The sequence below is a fragment of the Sceloporus undulatus genome, chromosome 3, assembly GCF_019175285.1.
Source record: "Sceloporus undulatus isolate JIND9_A2432 ecotype Alabama chromosome 3, SceUnd_v1.1, whole genome shotgun sequence".
NCBI lineage: Eukaryota > Metazoa > Chordata > Lepidosauria > Squamata > Phrynosomatidae > Sceloporus > Sceloporus undulatus.
This window is the reverse complement of record NC_056524.1, coordinates 47,102,533-47,120,247: the sequence shown is the minus strand read 5'-3', so window position 1 is coordinate 47,120,247 and position 17,715 is coordinate 47,102,533. Positions and strand designations below refer to the sequence as shown.

At 40.5% G+C, this 17,715-nt stretch overlaps 1 protein-coding gene across 3 annotated transcripts in view; it reads left to right on the top strand.

Annotated features, from left to right (window-relative positions):
• LOC121925361 (myelin protein zero-like protein 1) overlaps nt 1-17,715 on the top strand; it is a 40,819-nt gene that overhangs the window by 619 nt on the left and 22,485 nt on the right. The window lies entirely within an intron of this gene.

The following is a 17,715-nucleotide window of genomic DNA, read 5'->3' as shown; positions in this document are numbered from 1 at the left end:
TTTTTAGTCATGCTCAGAATGGAGGACGTTTTTGTCCTTCCTCCAGTTGGAAAGGAAAGATAGGTGCTGGGAAAAGGAGGACCTCTCCCTGGTCATTCTCATTTAAATATGTGGCTTTTAGTCATGCTCAGAATGGAAATGGAGGACAGGTCCTGGAAAAGGAGGACCCCATGGAAACCAGTGCTTTTTAGTCATGCTCAGAATGGAGGACGTTTTTGTCCTTCCTCCAGTTGGAAAGGAAAGATAGGTGCTGGGAAAAGGAGGACCTCTCCCTGGTCATTCTCATTTAAATATGTGGCTTTTAGTCATGCTCAGAATGGAAATGGAGGACAGGTCCTGGAAAAGGAGGACCCCATGGAAACCAGTGCTTTTTAGTCATGCTCAGAATGGAGGACGTTTTTGTCATTCTTCCAGGTGGACATGGAGGACAGGTCCTGGGAAAGGAGGACATCTCTGGTCGCCCTGTTCGCATGGTCTGTGTGTGTTTTTGGAGGCCCAAAGGTTCCCCTCCACTGACATTTAATACAAGGACTGGCCTTTCCTGCTGATTATGGGCTTTTGTGTGTTTGTGTGAGTGAGTGAGTGTGTGTTTGTGTGTGTGCCTTCAAGTCGATTTATGACAACCCCATGAATTTCACAGGGTTTTTCTTAGGCAAGGGTTGTACTCAGAGGTGCCAGTTCCTTCCTCTGAAACACATTGGTCTTCATTGGCAGCCTCCCATAAAAGTACAGTACTAACCAGGGCTGACATTGCTTTGGCTCCCAAGGTCTGGTGCCTTTAGGGGTATTGCTCCTGGGCTGAAATGGAGGACAGGCCCTGGACAAGGAAGATGTGTTTGGACACCCTGCTTGTGAGGCTGTGTGTAGAGGCAGGGAGAGGTTTTGAGGCTGGGTGGTTTAAACTGCAGGGAACCAAACACATGCCATTTTTGGGGTAGGTTGTTTTGGTTGTGTTCATCTTTTGATTACCAAAAGAAAGGGTAGCTGGGTGGAGGATCTCTCTCTCTCTCTCTCTCTCTCTCTCTCTCTCTCTCTCTGCTTCAATGATGCTCCTGAAGCACCCCCTCCCCAGTCCCTTTCCTTTCTAGAGGAAGGAGGACGGGCGTGGGATAAACCTACGTGCCATGATGGTGGCTGTGCTGCTGTACGTGTGAACCGCTTTCTGCAAAATAGCCCAGGGCTGGAAGAATAAGGTGACCTCCTCCTCCTCTCCCCTTTCCTTTTCAGATGACAGTACACTGGCCCCTCCACATTCACTGGGGTTAGGGGCAAAGGCACCCCACGAATGTGGGAAAACCTCAAAGAACAACAACAGCAGCACAATCTTTACCTAAGAGAACACCTCTCTAGCAATCTCCAGGTCCTCCAGTGCAACTCTATGGGAGACATCTGCCCAGAGGTTGATCATAGAATCGTGCTGGAGGACTATCCATACCTAGGGAAGTGTTTTCTCTATCAACACCTAGGTTCTCCAGCGCAACTCTATGGTTAGCTTCTGGAAGAGGTGCGCTGGAGAGATTCCTATTAATCATAACCGCAAACATGATTGATTGTTTTAATAAAGGGATGTTATTTATAGTTATAAGGGAATTTTAACTGTTGTGTTGGTGGGAGGGACGATGTCTTCATTTTATATTGTTGTATTTTTATGGATATTGTACGCCACGTCAATCTTGATGGAGAGGCAGGATATAAATAAAATTGTATTATTATATTATATAAGGGCAGGCCAACTGTACCACACCACACTCTTATATTATTACTATTATTAAAAATGTTTGCTTTTTAAAAAAAAAATATTTATACATTTTAATGTTGTTGCGCTGTTTCCACAAAAGTCAAAGCCACAGATGTGGAGGGACAGCTACACTCTTATAGTATTATTATTATTTTCTTATATCCTGCCTTTCTCCCAGTATAGGGACTCAAGGTGGCAAGCAGCAAATTCAAAACAATACTGTTTAGAAATAGTGCAACAACATTAAAATATATAAGTATAAAATTTAAAAAATTAAAAGTTAAAACAGTTATGAATTAAAAATGTAACATGGTAATAATGCAAACCTTAAAACCTAAAACACACATTTAAATTCCAGCTATAGTGCAGCTGCTCCACTTTTACTGCTCTGGCTGCCTCCTGTGGCATTCTGGGGTTTGTAGTTCAGCGAGGCCTTCGAATCCTGGCTCTGCCATGCAAACCCTCTCAGTGACTCATTGGGCAAGTCACACTCTCTCAGCCTCAGAGGTGGCCATGGTAAACCTCTGAAGAAACATAACAAGAAAACCCCATGATAAGTTTTACCTTAGGGTTGTCATAAATTTGGGAAGGACTTGAAGGCACACAGCGACGGCAACAACAGAAGCCTAAGCGTTCTGTGGCCATTTCCATAAACTGCAAATCCCAGGATTCCACCAGAGGCAGCCAGAGCAGTAAATGTGGAATAGCAGTATGATAAGTGTGTAGTACTGTATTATTGTTAATTTTAGTTCTCTACTTTTAAAAGTATCCCACAAATCATTGAGGCTTCCGCATTGCAGAAATAATCAGGTTTGACACTGTTTAATTCTGGGAATCACTGTTTAATTCTACAATTCTGGGAACTGTAATTTGTTGCTGCCCCAGAGCAGAGAAATAATCTGGTTTGGCACCATGTTAACTGCTCTGCTCTGGTGCCGCAACAAACTACAACTCCCAGAATTTCATAACATTGAGCCATGACTGTTAAAGTGGTGTCAAACCTGATTATTTCTGCAATGCGGATTTGGGATTAGCTTTGCCAAGATAGTGGGGATAGGTCCTGCTGGCTGAAGAAGAAACACCCTTTGGTAGTGTTAGTTTCTTTGAAAGAGTAGCAGATAAGTGGCCAGGGATGGTAGGCCTTCCTAGTTACAATTGTTGCTTTTTTAAAAAACCTGTGTTCATTTGTAGGGCAAGTGTTCAATTTTGGTCGTGATGGTGAAGTCTGGTCATGAGAATAATCAGACTGGTATGATGAGTTGATCTATTCTATGCTGATTTATTGGGGCTCTTGAATCTGGATTTGTTACAGTGAGCCAATGAATCCAAAATGTGTATCTACCAACACAAATGTGCTCTTGAAACTTTTAGCAATGCCATCACAAAACCCAAACTGCCCGGTTTATACAATGTCACAGCATGACATATGGTCATGAAAACGCCTTCTGGGAGTCAATATGTGCAACTTTGCAGCTCTTTTTCAATGTAAATAGGTTTTAATCGATCTGAGTTGTATTTACCTGAGTATGATGGTGATAAGTATCACCATCTTTGTTGGTCTTAAAATCTGAATTCATATGTTAGTTCCAACTAGAACAAACCCATTAGATCAGTAACCCTTACGTAAGTGTTGACTTATCAACTGACTGTTACTTCAGTGGATCCATTCTGTTGGAGACTAGCAATAGGGTGTAGATCTCTCATTTCCTTGTCTCTATGAACGGTTTCATCTACTCTTAAATATCCTACCTTCATTGTTTTGTTCTTCACTTGTGCAGAGTAAAATGTATCACTAAAATTTACTATCTGCAAAATGCCTATGCCAACTCACTATATTGCCCTACTTTTCTGAATCAGTTTTGAGACAAGATCGGGTATGGATACCCTTTATGATGTAGATACATGTTGTTTCTACAAAGGACTGTGCTTTTGACCTGTATACACTTAAGCCTTAACTAAGGTTATCAGTTTGAAGCTGTTTGTTGTTCCTTATTGCCAGGATGTTACAGCAATAGCATCAGAATTATCTATATATGGCACCTTAAAGCCTACAATTTTTATAGCAGTAGCACTTCTGAGTTTTCATTGCCTAAGAAAACCCTATGAAATTCATCAACAGGCTTCATGGAAGCACACACACATGCATGCACACACAGTATTTTACAACTGGCTTTATCTAGCCTCGTATACTAGTCCTGTGGATGTCTGTATTTGCCCTACCCCATAAAAGTTAATGGTATTCTTTATAATGGAAAAAAAGATATTTCAGATTTTAAACCACCACACGTTTTAAACATCCTACTTTTTACTGGTTACAAGTTTTGTGAGACTTGTTCATGTGTATTTTTATTCAATATTTGGGTTTTTGGCATAGTTAGTTCGCAAGAGACAAAGAATGGGCATTAAAACACCAGTGGGATTACTGGAAGTGATACTAATGCAAGTGAAAACAATTTTGGTTGTGGTTTATTGTAATCCTATGCCTAGAGGGCATGTCTATGAGATGAACTGTTCTTTTTGGACCTGAGGCATAGCGTATGCCAAACTGGAGTCTACGGAAATCACTTTCAGGATTAGCTTAAACGCTGAAATCTTAGTGCACTTTTCCTCTCCTTTCCTATTCCACTTAACATGCTTCCTTAAAGTTCCATGTACACTGTATATGTTTCTGTACTTTTATTCCAAGGTTGGGGAATGGCATCACTGAAAATCAGTGACAGTTCTGAAGTTAATTATGTGTGCCAACAGTGGGAGCAGAATTTGAACCCTGTGGAATTTATAGCCTTTGGGGGGAGTTGTATGTTGCTAGTAGTGTGGTACATTTTAACAAATGAACAATTAAGATGAGCCTCTTTAGAATATGACAAAAATAAGGGTAAAAGGAACTTGAACTGCTGTTTACTGTCAGCCATTATGACATGGTCACCTAAATTACCATTTCATTGAGTTTTCAAGAACCCAGTTTAAATTTAATGGAGGAAGGTCAGAGAAAGATTGTTTACATTTAGTCTTGGATGAAGATTAGCATTCTTTTCTGTTCCCTGTTCAGTACATTTTAGAAAAAGTGTTTGGACCTATGAAAGAAAATTCCCTTTTTACCACACTCCATACTTGTAAGCTTTCTCCCTAGAAACTTAAGCTGTAACTATTACACATGTTGAGACAGGAGAAGAGATTTTGCCCACAAAGCAACAATTAAGATATGTTAGTGCATGCACACATCTTTATGTATATCTGCTAGTCTGGATTGCAGGAAAAATTGTCCTGTGGTCTTCTGTTGATTCTGCAAATTGTGGAACAAGTGAACAGATGATCCAATGAACTAACACTGATAGTAGCTGTCTGTCTGAATGTCTGGTTGTCAGAAAGTGGTGAGTGCTAGGATTATGTTAAAGGGATTGGTGTTGTTGCTGTTCTGTCTGGGAGTCAGTATGTTTAATATCCATAGCACAGTCTGCAAAGATGGGTTATAGCCTAAGTAGGACACAGTGAAAAGATGGCTTGCAAATGTAGCTGTAAAGATTAGTTGTTAAAAGGAAGACCATACTGGTGAAACACAAATTGATATTTGTCCAGGAAAAGTTCTTGTGAGACCAAGTGAGATGTTATAACTTGAAGGAACTATGTGCTCTGTTTTACTGTGAGAAAAATGGCTTCGGACAATGACTCTTTACCTATATGTGTGTAAGTCAACACATTCTTGTTGTCAATTACAGTCATCTTTGCTTGTGTAAAATTACCCCATGATGACCATGTTCTCATTTGTAATTTTCCGTGCAGTAAAACTGTTGCAATACTGAAGGATCTTCCACAGTTTTAGGGCACTATTTAGCAAATGCAGCATAAATAGCTGATTTTTACCACAGAGTTTTTATATATATATATATATATATATATATATATATATAGATAGATGCTTGATGTACTTTCTATTGATAATATCAGTAGTAACGACAGATTTTATGTGGGATTGTGGCATATAATTTGCTGTTGAGTTTGTATTGCTGTTTGTACTCTTGTTAGGGTGAACTTACAGTACTTGTAGCCCATAAACCAGATGTAGTTAGTGCTGAATTGGCAATAATTCTTTTAAATGACAAATATTCTTGTTAACTGAATGAAACTAATCTTAGAATAATAGTATTGACAACAGGTTGAAGATTTTGTAAGAAAAGCAACACAAAATCATATTGCATAATTTAGAAAAAATAATTAATAACATGAACTGTGTGCACATGGTATCCCCAGTTACTATGTATAGATGTGAGAGCTGGAAAGTGAGAAAAGTAGATAAAAAGAAAATCAACTAGTTTGAGATGTGGTGCTGGAGATGAGTGCTGAGGATACTGTGAACAGTCCAAAAGACAAACAAATGGATCCTTGATCAGATCAAGCCTGAAATACTCCTAGAAGTCAAGATGATGAAATTGAGACTGGGATACTTTGGCCCAATTGTGAGAATGCGTGGCTCATTAGAAAAGACAATAATGCTGGGAAAGGTTGAGGGGAATAGAAAGAGAGGAAGACTGTGCACCAGTTTACTAGACTGGGGGAGGTCACAGGTATGAGTATGCAAAACTTAAGCCGAGCACTTGAAATGAGGGAGTCTTGGAAATATCTCATCTACAAGGTAGCTATGAATCAAAATTGACTCGAGGGTAGTTAACAACAACAACATGTGCACATAGTATTTATCTTGTTCTTTTTAGACCACAAGTTGAAGATGAGTCAACAGTGCGATGCGGCAGCTGAAAAGGCCAATGCAATTTTAGGCTGCATCAATAAAAGTATAGTGTCTAGATCAAGAGAAGTCATAGTGCCACTGTATTCTGCTCTGGTCAGGCCCCACCTGGAATATTGAGTCCAGTTCTGGGCACCACAATTCAAAAAGGACATTGAGAAACTGGAGCATGTCCAAAGGAGGGCGACTAAAATGGTGAAGGGTTTGGAAACCATGTCCTATGAGGAACGACTTAGGGAGCTGGGGATGTTTAGCCTGGAGAAGAGAAGGTTAAGAGGGGATATGATAGCCCTGTTTAATTATTTGAAGGGATGTCATATTGAGGAGGGAGCAAGCTTGTTTTCTGCTGCTCCAGAGACTAGGACCTGGAACAATGGATGCAAGCTCCAGCAAAAGAGATTCCACCTCAACATTAGGAAGAACTTCCTGACAGTAAGGGCTGTTCGACAGTGGAACAAACTCCCTTGGAGTGTAGTGGAGTCCCCTTCCTTGTAGGTCTTTAAACAGAGACTGGATGGCCATCTGTTGGGGATGCTTTGATTGTGAGTTCCTGCATAGCAGGGAGTTGGACTGGATGGCCCTTGTGGTCTCTTCAAACTCTTTGGTTCTGTGATTTTCTTTTCTTTAGTATCTATTGGCTTTTTTCCAACCAGGATTCTAAACATACACTGTTTTTGCTTTATCCTTGTTTATTATATTTAAGAGAACTTGTGTTTTAATGGTTTGAGTGGCCTAGAATGAATAACAATTTTTTTATCTTTTATATCTATTATTTATCTTTCTTGGTAGTGGAATAACTAGCGTTTTCAAAGTGGTGGACAACCTATGTGAGTCTTGGGGTCAAATTTCACCCCCATAACCTGCCAGTAGCTAGAATTAGTGGTGGTGGGTCAGTGGGCATCACACCCAATTATTGCTAACAGAGCTTGAGGAGCAGCATAAATTACGTTTTCCCCATAGTTTTTGATTTCAAAACATACAGAGCATATTGCTGTATTTTCTGGCTAATCATGCTCATGGAAACAGCCTGGAAGTGGTATTAACCTTGTAAGCAGTTGTCTGTACATGCCTTGTTTACACAGCTAATAGAGGTTCCTGGAGTACTGGTAGCCTGAGGGAAAAAGGCACACATTTTGTGCTGCATAACAGTTTTTATCACCATCATGGATTGTACAGTGGTAAGGGTTTGGTATACCCTTGGGAGGCACATAAATGGATAGAGAAATCATCTGGACATATTACTGATCATGACTTGAAACTACCTTAGGTTCCCACAGCTATATGTAACTGTGCTTAAATACCTATGGCTTGAATATTATACACCATAGGTGCAGCTAAAGAAGTTGATTTAAAGCCATGAAAGTTCATGTTCTGATCAGCTAGTCTGAAAGGTGCCACTGGATTCCTTCTCCTTTCTTTTTCATACTGAAATAGATTAACATGGCTATTTGTTTGAAAGCTTAGACCAATGCTCCCCAAACCTTTTCAGCTTACTGCCCCTTTTCCTCATAGGTTATTGCAAGAGTTTGTACCCAGGGCTATATGAACAAAAAGTAGTGGTCATGGTGACGATGTTCTCAACCCTGAGATTGAGTACAAACAAGTTATTTCTACATTCCGTAAGGGTAAAAAACTCCCTGTTCCTAGAATTATGAGTTGGAAGGTGGTAGTAATAATAATAATAATTGTAGTTTATTGCTTTTGCTCAAGCAAAAAAGATCTTTAAATGCTCAGTGTTTTTGAAATAAAGTTGTCCACCTCAGTCACTCTGAGCGGATAGACTGAGAGCTGGAGTGGTCAGGAACGCCTTGGCCAATACTTTATATCTCTTTGTGTCTGGGTTTTTGTTGTTTTCCATTGAGGGCTTCTCCTAGTTCCGTGCTTTACCTAGGGTAGCACGTTGAGACTAAAATTTTAGTCTTTCAGCAGGCTTTTTGGTTGCTTCTTGCAGGGTGATTAGGTGTGTAGAGAGTAGTGAACCAGCAGCGACTATAAGGCTTCTTGGTTGCTGTCCCAAGGTGACCGGGTTCAAAGGGTGCTCCACCTTCCTGCTTTTCTCCCTAGTGAGAAAGGACTCTCAGTCCGAGAGAAGTGAAGGACTCTTTTGAAGAATTGACTTTTGAAGAATCGGCTCTAGATACTCCTCCTCTTCTTTTCCCAGAGTCATGTTTTCCCTGCACAGCTTCAAGTCTCCCCCTCCCGCCAAACATTGTTTCTTCTGCTACCTGTTTTCATCACTGGTCAAACAAAAGAAAACAGGAGCAGAAGCACAGCTCCAACCAACCAAGTCACAGCAAAACTCACAAAGCTGAAGCAGGGTCCCAAATATGAAAGTTCCTTTTTGCTATTGCTTCTCTCCCCCGCCTCCTTATCCACACTAAAGGCCACTGGTTCCTCATGTCTTTTGCACCAATACTTTGACTGAATACCCCTCCACCACCACCCTTTCTTTCACTACCACCCCCTTTTCCCCTCACCACCCCTCTAAATCTTTCCGCCACCCCCAGGTACTACCCCCTTTGGGAATTACTGCCTTAGCCTAATTACATACACACTGCATAACTGTCTAATGTTTATTACCTTGATACATTTTACACAGTACATTGATGGCAGGGTGAGAGGGGATTGGACTTGCTAAACCCAAGGCTATGTTGAAATGTTGACTCGTACTAACTCTGGCAGGAAAGTCACTGAGTGATGAAACAACTGCTTTCTATAATTTTAGTTCTCCTTATGATGATTTGTCATTACTTATAAAGAATCCTTGTATTTCAAAGTAGAACTGGAGATGGGGACATTCACATGCTTCTTAAAAGATTCATATCTTTTTTAAATTGTTCTTTGTTAGCTTTATAACACGGCAACAAGTTCTGGTTCCCTAACAGTATAAGACAGACTTTTAATTTTTAAATATAAAAATTTGAATAATTAGGTTTTTTAAAATTAAGAGAATGGAGACTCATCACTTAGCATTATGTTATTTCTTTGAGATATCCATATGGATGTTTGTGGCTGATTTCATTAACATTCATTTAAGCATGTAATCAAATGCTTTGCATTGACCTAAAAAAGTGTAAATAATGTTTGGTACTTGGATATGATTCTTTAGGAAAATAGGTTCCTGGCGAAGAAATACATGGATTTGGAAATTATTTACAAATTTTATAACTTTATTTCACTACAAATTATTTTTCCTAGCTATTAGCCAGGATTTATGTTGTGACTATTCCTAGGGGAAGTAACTTCAAGCTATTAATACCATCCCAAGAGCCAGAAAGGGATTTATAAAGTTGTAATTCAAATTGTTTGTAAATAAAGTCTAAATTTACTAAGAAACATGCTCATTTTTTGCCCGACTTCATTCATTTAGACTTTTTGTAAGGTAAGATAAAATTAGGAATAGTCAACACACTGTGCAAGATTGTTGCTGCGTCCGTAGACACATTCCCCTGTACATTAGATGTACCTAGCTGAATTTAAAAAGAAAACCCTTTTAATTACATTTTTAGAGGTCATTGAAAGTGGGGTGTACCTAAGGGAAAAATGACTGACTGGGGTACAGGTCTTCTATGCTTGGAGGATGTAGTGTGATCCCAAATACAAAAGAAAGAACTATGGATTTAGAGGGAGTGGTGTTTGAGGATCTACTATTTTGTTTTGGTTTCTTGGGCAAAAAACTGTATTTTTAGCATTGGCAGTTTTTATGGTTCTGTAATACTGTACTTTGTGACAAGCCACACCCAATTGCGGCTTCCAGACTGAACACCGTCCCCTTCCCATCGCTATTTGTTTACCGTCTACTAGGCCAAAAAAGATTGCTGACCCCTGGATTAACCTTTGAAACAGATTCATAAGAGAGAATGGCAATCTCTCACCAAGCAAATTGTGTGTGTGTAAAAAAATGATTTGCTTCTTGTCTTGGTGAATCCAAATATCTACACTCAATGGTAGATTTCTTCCCTTACAGTTCTATTTCACATTTTGTTTTGCCATCTTCATTACTGCAACTCAGTGAGAATCATGAGAACAGAGGTATCCTCTGTTTGTCACTATCCATGTCATGAGTTTCATTTATTGCCATGATTGTAAAATATTGGAAACCTGGACCTACATATGTATCAGTATTAATATATTGATGTAATTCACAGCTTTTCTCCACAAAACAGGATATGTTCTTGCTGTGGAACTTACATTTCTATTCTTTACTATCCAATATAACACAAATGCTGAATGGAAGATAAATGTGTGTTTGGGCAGGATGTGAATTCAAGGAAAGTGTGTGCTGGGACAAAAATGCTGTGTGAATCAATGTAGAAGAGGAAACGTGGCAGAGAGAGAGAAGAGGTTGCTGACACAGTCCCCAGCATTTTTTTTGCAAAGGGAAAATGTCTGTCTGCTTAAAAAATAGATCACACTTGATGTAGATCTTTTTACTTAGGAGCAGACTTCCTGCTTGCTTTATAAAAATAATCACATTTAGAAGCTGGCTTTTATAGTTTGATTTGAAACACAAATGCAGATTATTTGTGCTATCCCTAGGGTTCCTGAGATAAAAAGTCAACAGGAACTGTTCAGCCACTTGAGTATTCTTTCCTACATTTACATAAAATGCTCTTCTGTTTGGAGACAACTGAAGTCTCTTCAGGGTTTTGCCTGTTGTCTGTAAATAAGGATTTTAGAATGCTTTTGTGGGGGGATACTGGGCTACATGTATCCCATTAAGCACTGGATGACTTGTATAGAAAGGTGCTGGGCAAAAAGCTTCAAGTAATGAGAGATGTTGTCTTCAACGCCTGTGTTCTAGTTTCAAACTGCTGTCCCTGTCTATGCCTTGTTTGACTGAGAAGTGGCTCTTGAATGCCATGTCTGTAGCTGCACAGGTATCAAAGAATCAGCTTGCTTTGGTAACAATTGAATTGTGTTAGAGAAAGCTATTAGGATAGTCTAGCTGGGTCTGGTTTAAACTAGGTTTAATAACCATTGTGATAGTGGCATTGAAAGTCCAGTTGATCTGAACCTGTGGAGAGCCTCTTCCTTCCAAATCAAAAAGGCAGTATTGAATGAGTTGGGTCTGCTGTCTAAATCTGTTTATACCAGATTCCTGTGTTCCACTGGTTTATAATTGGTTATTGTTCTCTCTCTGTTGTTTTCTAGCATGCCAGTTTAGCCACTATGTTAACTTGGAAGGTAAAGAAACATGGTGACTGGGAGATACATTGGCAGGTAATGCAAACAAATGGAGATACATTGGCTTAATGGCTATTTGGAGAGGTTGACAGGACTTATGCAGCCCATAGGTTCATACAAAATAGTGTAAAATAGCCTACAGTAGTGGTTCATTATCTCTTTCAAATTCTTTCAAATTCTTTATAACTTTAGTATCATTTTCAGTGCTATGTGGAAGTATTCACACAGGCCTTTTATTTTTCCATATTTTGTAGTTATAGGTATACTCAGTTAATGAAGTAGATGTGTTCCTGGACATACTCCTTTAACATAAACATTGGTACTAGAGGTACAAATAACAGAAAGAATAGGGAAAGGTTCCTAAACCACAAAAAAGAAGAGTAGGTCACCTTGTTTCAGCAAACTTCTTTATCTAAAACTTAACAATATGCTCTTGTGAAATGAAACAGTCAGGTCAGATAAATTTACTTACGTAAGTAAACAAATATTTTAAACCTTCTAGAAACCACTTGAAAGGTTCTTCCAAAATTCATTTTTTTCCTTCAACAGCCTCAATTTTTCTTATGATTTCTATTTTAATAGCAAAACGTATGGATCCATCCTTTTTCAACATGCTAGAGTATCTGAGGGAGTAAGCTAATCTGCTTTCTCCTTTTCTCTTTGTTTTACTCTTCACACTTAGCTCAATAAGTGATAGTGGAGATAGTTCTTACCTTTTCTGTTGTATGTAAAAAATGCGGCTACAATCACTTAAAATAGAACCCTATGCTTTCCTAGATCAAGGTTTATTGCAGTGTTTACTGAAAACATGCATCTGCAACCCAACACTGAAAGTCTGTCTTTCTCCAGCCCTCCTATATCACCTTTCCAGTGCCTGTGCTGCGACAAACAAACAAAAGCCCACCTAGACAGAAGACAGGGAAAGTGGAGACTGGGCTCTAATAAAAAGACTACCAGTATATAAAAAGGAGCTTCTTTATCAGATGCTCTGTTAATTGGGGCATGCCTAAACAGTCTAGAACTGAAATAGTTTTCATTAGCATAGTTACATGTCAGTGTAACAATCTTGCATTGAAAATTTACTCGAAGTTCTCCAGAGTGAAGATATTGTGTTTCTTAGTAGCTGAAATAGGGGGGGCTGTGTCCTTTTATACTTTGTATTTTCACCTCATTTCATTCTGGTAGTAAGTATGTGAGGAATTCCCCAGATGATCAATTTGTTGTGTCCATAAGGGTCTAAACTGCTCTCCAGTCCTATCTAGTGGCCATCACTGTTGACTTGAAGTTATGTTATGTGTGGTGCTAACATGAACCTATGGTTGCTACTTTTATGTTTCGCTACTTTGCAGTTTCATTTCCTGCTTCTGCCTACTAGTGTTTCACACATGTTACCAAGTTTGTGCTGCAATAGGTATGATAGTTTGGGAAGCTTTATGCAGTCTTGTGATCTGGATAGTTCTAGGCTGCCATCTTGTTGGGAAGTTGTGTCATTGTAAACCAACTTACAGTTGTGTAAAGTTGAATTGTGCCACTGTGCAACATTAATTTTCTCAGGAGAGGAGGGCTCCTTTGTTGGCACCACTGTACAAGCAAAGCTGGTAGTGTGACCGGTGTGCAAGCTGTCCCAACATGCAATGTGTCCCATTGTGCACTGGGAGCCCCCATTGCACAACAGATCATCTTGCACAGTGGCCTGTTGGAATTGTTGTAGTTCACTAGCATGATTACATCTCCTGCCAATGACATACCTCCGTCATCATAAATGAATTATAGTTTGATTTAGGATTTTGGCCATCATTTAGCATATGTAGTCTTGTCTCTGAGAATCATTTTCCCAAGCAGTCTATTTATGTGAATTGTTTTGGGGACATTATGAAGTGGACGGATTTTAAAGATGTAAAGGGTAGGGTGTTAATTTTAAGATGTGAATTCCCACTTCCATGTGTCAACATCCATTTCAGCCTTTATTTCATTGAGTGTTGATGTAGAAAGAATTTGCTTTTTTCAGTCTAGCATGTCAAAATAATGAATTTAATTAACATTTATACATGAAATATCAATTATTCATTTAGGCTCTATGTCCACCATTTGGATGTTATCTTTTCTATCACCTTAGATATAAATTTGTCTGTCTTCTGGTTTTTGCTAGCGTAACATTAGATGAAGAGTCCAGACTACTGAAAACTGTCTTCTTGCAAATGTATTTATGGAAGTGCTTTGTTTTGTTGCAGTCATCTTTGGCTGGTGGCCAACTTGGACAGGTCTTGAACATCCCTGCAGATCATGCAGAGCCAAGTCTGCTCTCTACAAATTAAGTTAACATTTCTGCTTAAAGAGCCTTTTAATTCTTGGAATTAACTGTGTCTTTAGATACACTCAGAGTAAATTGCATTTGCTGTGAGATCCCACAGCTCCTTGGAGCTGGTGCATCTCTAGTCCATCTAGTGGTGATGGGCAATAAACCAAATCTAGTACACCAGATTTCCAAGACACAAAATATGTGGGAAAACTAAATGGCTAATATAGTATAGCAACTTTATACTGTAAGTAACTGTACTGTAAGTAATTGTACAGTAGCTAAGAAATAGAAGTTGTTCCTCTTTTTACAATATTTTGGCTAATTAAGTTTAGAAGACAAGTATGATTTCATACTACTCCTGCTAGTAGTGTGTGCGTGTGCGCACATGCACTGTTTCCTAAGGAAAGGTGGGAAGCTGGGGGATCCCACCAACCATCAACTTCCCTTTAAATGTTTGGGAAATTAGGTTAAGCTTGGCAAGAGGCTGGGTAACTTTAGGACCACTGGCACCTGTGTACATCGATAATAACTGAGGAGGACTCCAGGTTTGGTTGAATTAAGGTTTTATTTCAAAATAGGCAGAGTGCAATCACACATACAATAGCAATCCAAACAGATGTAACATTCAGAGCTAACTGAAATGGAAATATGGAAATTGGATAACACAGTTTGGGGGGTTTGAAGAAGGCAATATTTATCTGTTCAAACAGTAGACCATGGAAAATGGGACTGGCTCAGGTTGGGGCCTGAGGGTGACACAGTTTGTAGAAGAATCTTTCTGTGCACACAGAACAGAGACTGGGGGCCAACTGTATACAAGGAGGCTAGGTTTTGGTACCAAGATTTATACCTGAAATCAAGCCTCAAGCAATGTGCTATCTTGCAAGATAACAGACTTGATGTCCTTTCCCAGGAATTAACAATGGGATTCTGGACTGGTTGATGGCTCTAACTTTAGGGTTTCTAAAACTGTGATTGGATGGCGAAGCCACTGCACGCGTGCTGGAAGTGGCACTTTGGGCCATTTCCTCGGACACGGGGTGAGGGAGAAGGCGGAAGAGGCACGTGCGTGCCCGTTCCTCCCCCTCCCTGCCTTTTCCTGCCCTCCATCTGTCTCTCGGAGACAGCTGGAAGCCAGAAAAGGGCACTTCAGAGAAGGAGTCAGAGGAGCGCGCCTCTGGCTCCTCCTCACAGCCTTTTCCCAGCCCCCAGCTGCCTCTTCAAGAGAGCTAGAGGCCAGGAAAAGGGCAGGGAGAGGAGGAGCGACCAGCGCGCGCCAGTGCCTCCTCCTCAGGGAGCTTTGCCTGCCTCCAGCTGTCTCTGGAAAGCTTCGTGGGGAGGGAGGCAGGGGCCCTCCCCATCTCCCTCCTTCCCCGCTTACCTTTCCCTGCCCTCCAAGTGCCCCAAACGGGGCACCTGGAGGGCAAGGAAAGGTCTGTGGGGAGGGAGGAAGGGGCCCTGCCATTCCTATTCTTCCCCCTTTTTCCTTTCCTTGCCCCCAAAGGGCTTTAGAGAGCCCTTTGGGGCGAAGAAAGGTCCAGGAAGAGGAGGACTGGGGCCCTGGCCATGGCTCCTCCCCCTCACGGGCCTTTGCTGACCTCCAGCTGTCTCTGAGAGACAGCTGGGGGCAGGGAAAAAGGCAGGGAAAGAACCCCGCCCAGAGGGTGGAAGCTCCACCCATGGAGGTTGGAAGCCATACCTCCTGGGCCAGAAGCCCTGCCCCAGCACACAGCCCCATCCCAGGGGGCAGAAGCCCCACCCCCTGGCACGCGAACCTAAAAAGGCTCGCCATCACTGGATTAGGACAACCCCAGGGTCAATGGACGGGGAGGTTGGCTGGAAGCATGGCAAGGGATAGGCAGAGATAATTCACTTACTGTTTCAGTGCAATAAGACTGTCTTTGTCTCTTGGGGCAAGAGGGCATGGGGTGAGGAACTAGTCAAATTTAGTCATCTAGTAGTCATTCATTTAGCTTGGATTGTAGTATTACCAGACTTGTGCACATGCCCTTGGATCTTTGCTTCTTTCTCATGGGAACTTCACTTAGTGTTCCAAAAGGTCATTGGGACTTCTTAGGAACATGCTGGCTCCAGGTACAAAAATATGGAGATTCCAAATACAGTGCAAGATATGCAGGGTGCACTTTGTTTAGCTTCCAGTCTGGTAGGATCTGGTGCATTTAGGGTATTTAGGCCACTGCATTACTACCACTGTTATATCTACCTTTTCTCCAGTAAAATGGCTTACAGAAGTTAAAATAGATGCTGATAAATGTTTATATCACTAAATAAAATATGAAAATTAAACAATAATTAAACTGTTAATACAATTAAAAGCTGCTTATGCATTCTTACCTATTAAGATGTTCATGCCCCATAATTTATTGTGGTATTTCAAGTGTATAGGTGAAACAATTTAAAACACATCCAGATTAAAAGAATAATATATATTAAACAGAATAAAGACATATTAAATACAACTAGTTCAGACAGTTTAAAAGGCTACATTTAAAAATGTATACACACATTTAAGATAATTATGCCTCAAAGCTTTTTAAAAAAGTCTTTACCTGACACCAAACCAGTGTTGGCAACAATTGGACCTCCAAGGCAAGTAAGTAATTCCACAGTTGGAATGAAATAGCTAAGAAGCATTTCTCCCATGTTTTTCCACATGGTATTTCTCCCACTGAAGAGACACAGACTGCTGACTTCAGTCACTGGGTAGGTATAAATGTAGGGAGTTGTACCCATTCAGATATTGAGATTCCAAGCCCTTTAGGTCTTTAAATGTCATCACTAGCACCATGAATTCAGACTAGAAGTTAACTGGTAGCCAATTTAAAAGTGTAGCCATTTAAATACCACAAATGCATACAATATAGTGCATTATTAAAAGCTCTTTCCTCATGAGCAGTCAGTTCCTAAAGGCCTGTACAAACAGACAAAAAAAATCTTTGCTTGCTGCTGGAAGGACATTGTAGAGGTCACCAGTGTAGCCTTAGGGAGTTCCAAAGCCTAGGAGCAGCCACAAAGGGCTGTTTTGCTCCATTCCTCAAGAGATGTCCAGAAGCAACTTTCCCCTACCGTGGCCATTTCCTCATTCCAAAAGTCCCCCAGAGCTTTGACAGAATCACTTGCTGAGGCATCTGGGAAATTCCCATGAGCCACCTGGGAGCCATGTACATCCATAAACCTTCTGGGTAGACTGTCTTAATTGGTTTCCCATCACCTTTCAGAGGTTCTGAGTCTTAATAAGTCTAAAGCCCTGAGGTAGTGGTTGGTGCTTAGCAACTGAACTGTAGGTAGTTCCTGAATTTCTAGATTATCATCACCTCAGCTAGCACAGAATACAAGATCCAGAGTGTGCCCAGCTGCATGAATGGGTCACATAGCACTTGGAGCAGAACCATGGTTATCATGGAATATGTGAAATCTCAAGTCACACCTAACAGGGCAGTCTCAGCATGGATGCTGCAGTCACCAGCAGCACAGGCTGAGGGGACTCCAGCATCCATCAACTCTGAATCAACCCTCACTAACTTGGGAAGGGAGATTGTTAATCAGTGGTATGTGTAGTATGCCAATAGAATCCCTGATTTATCGCAGTTGCACACCTTTAGATATACACACTTGAACCAAGGAGACTGGGATAGGATATCTGCTTAAAGGAATCAAATCTTGATAAGCTAGTGCATCTACAACTCCCAGATTTCATGTACCACTGCACAGAGAATCCTGGTGGGCAAA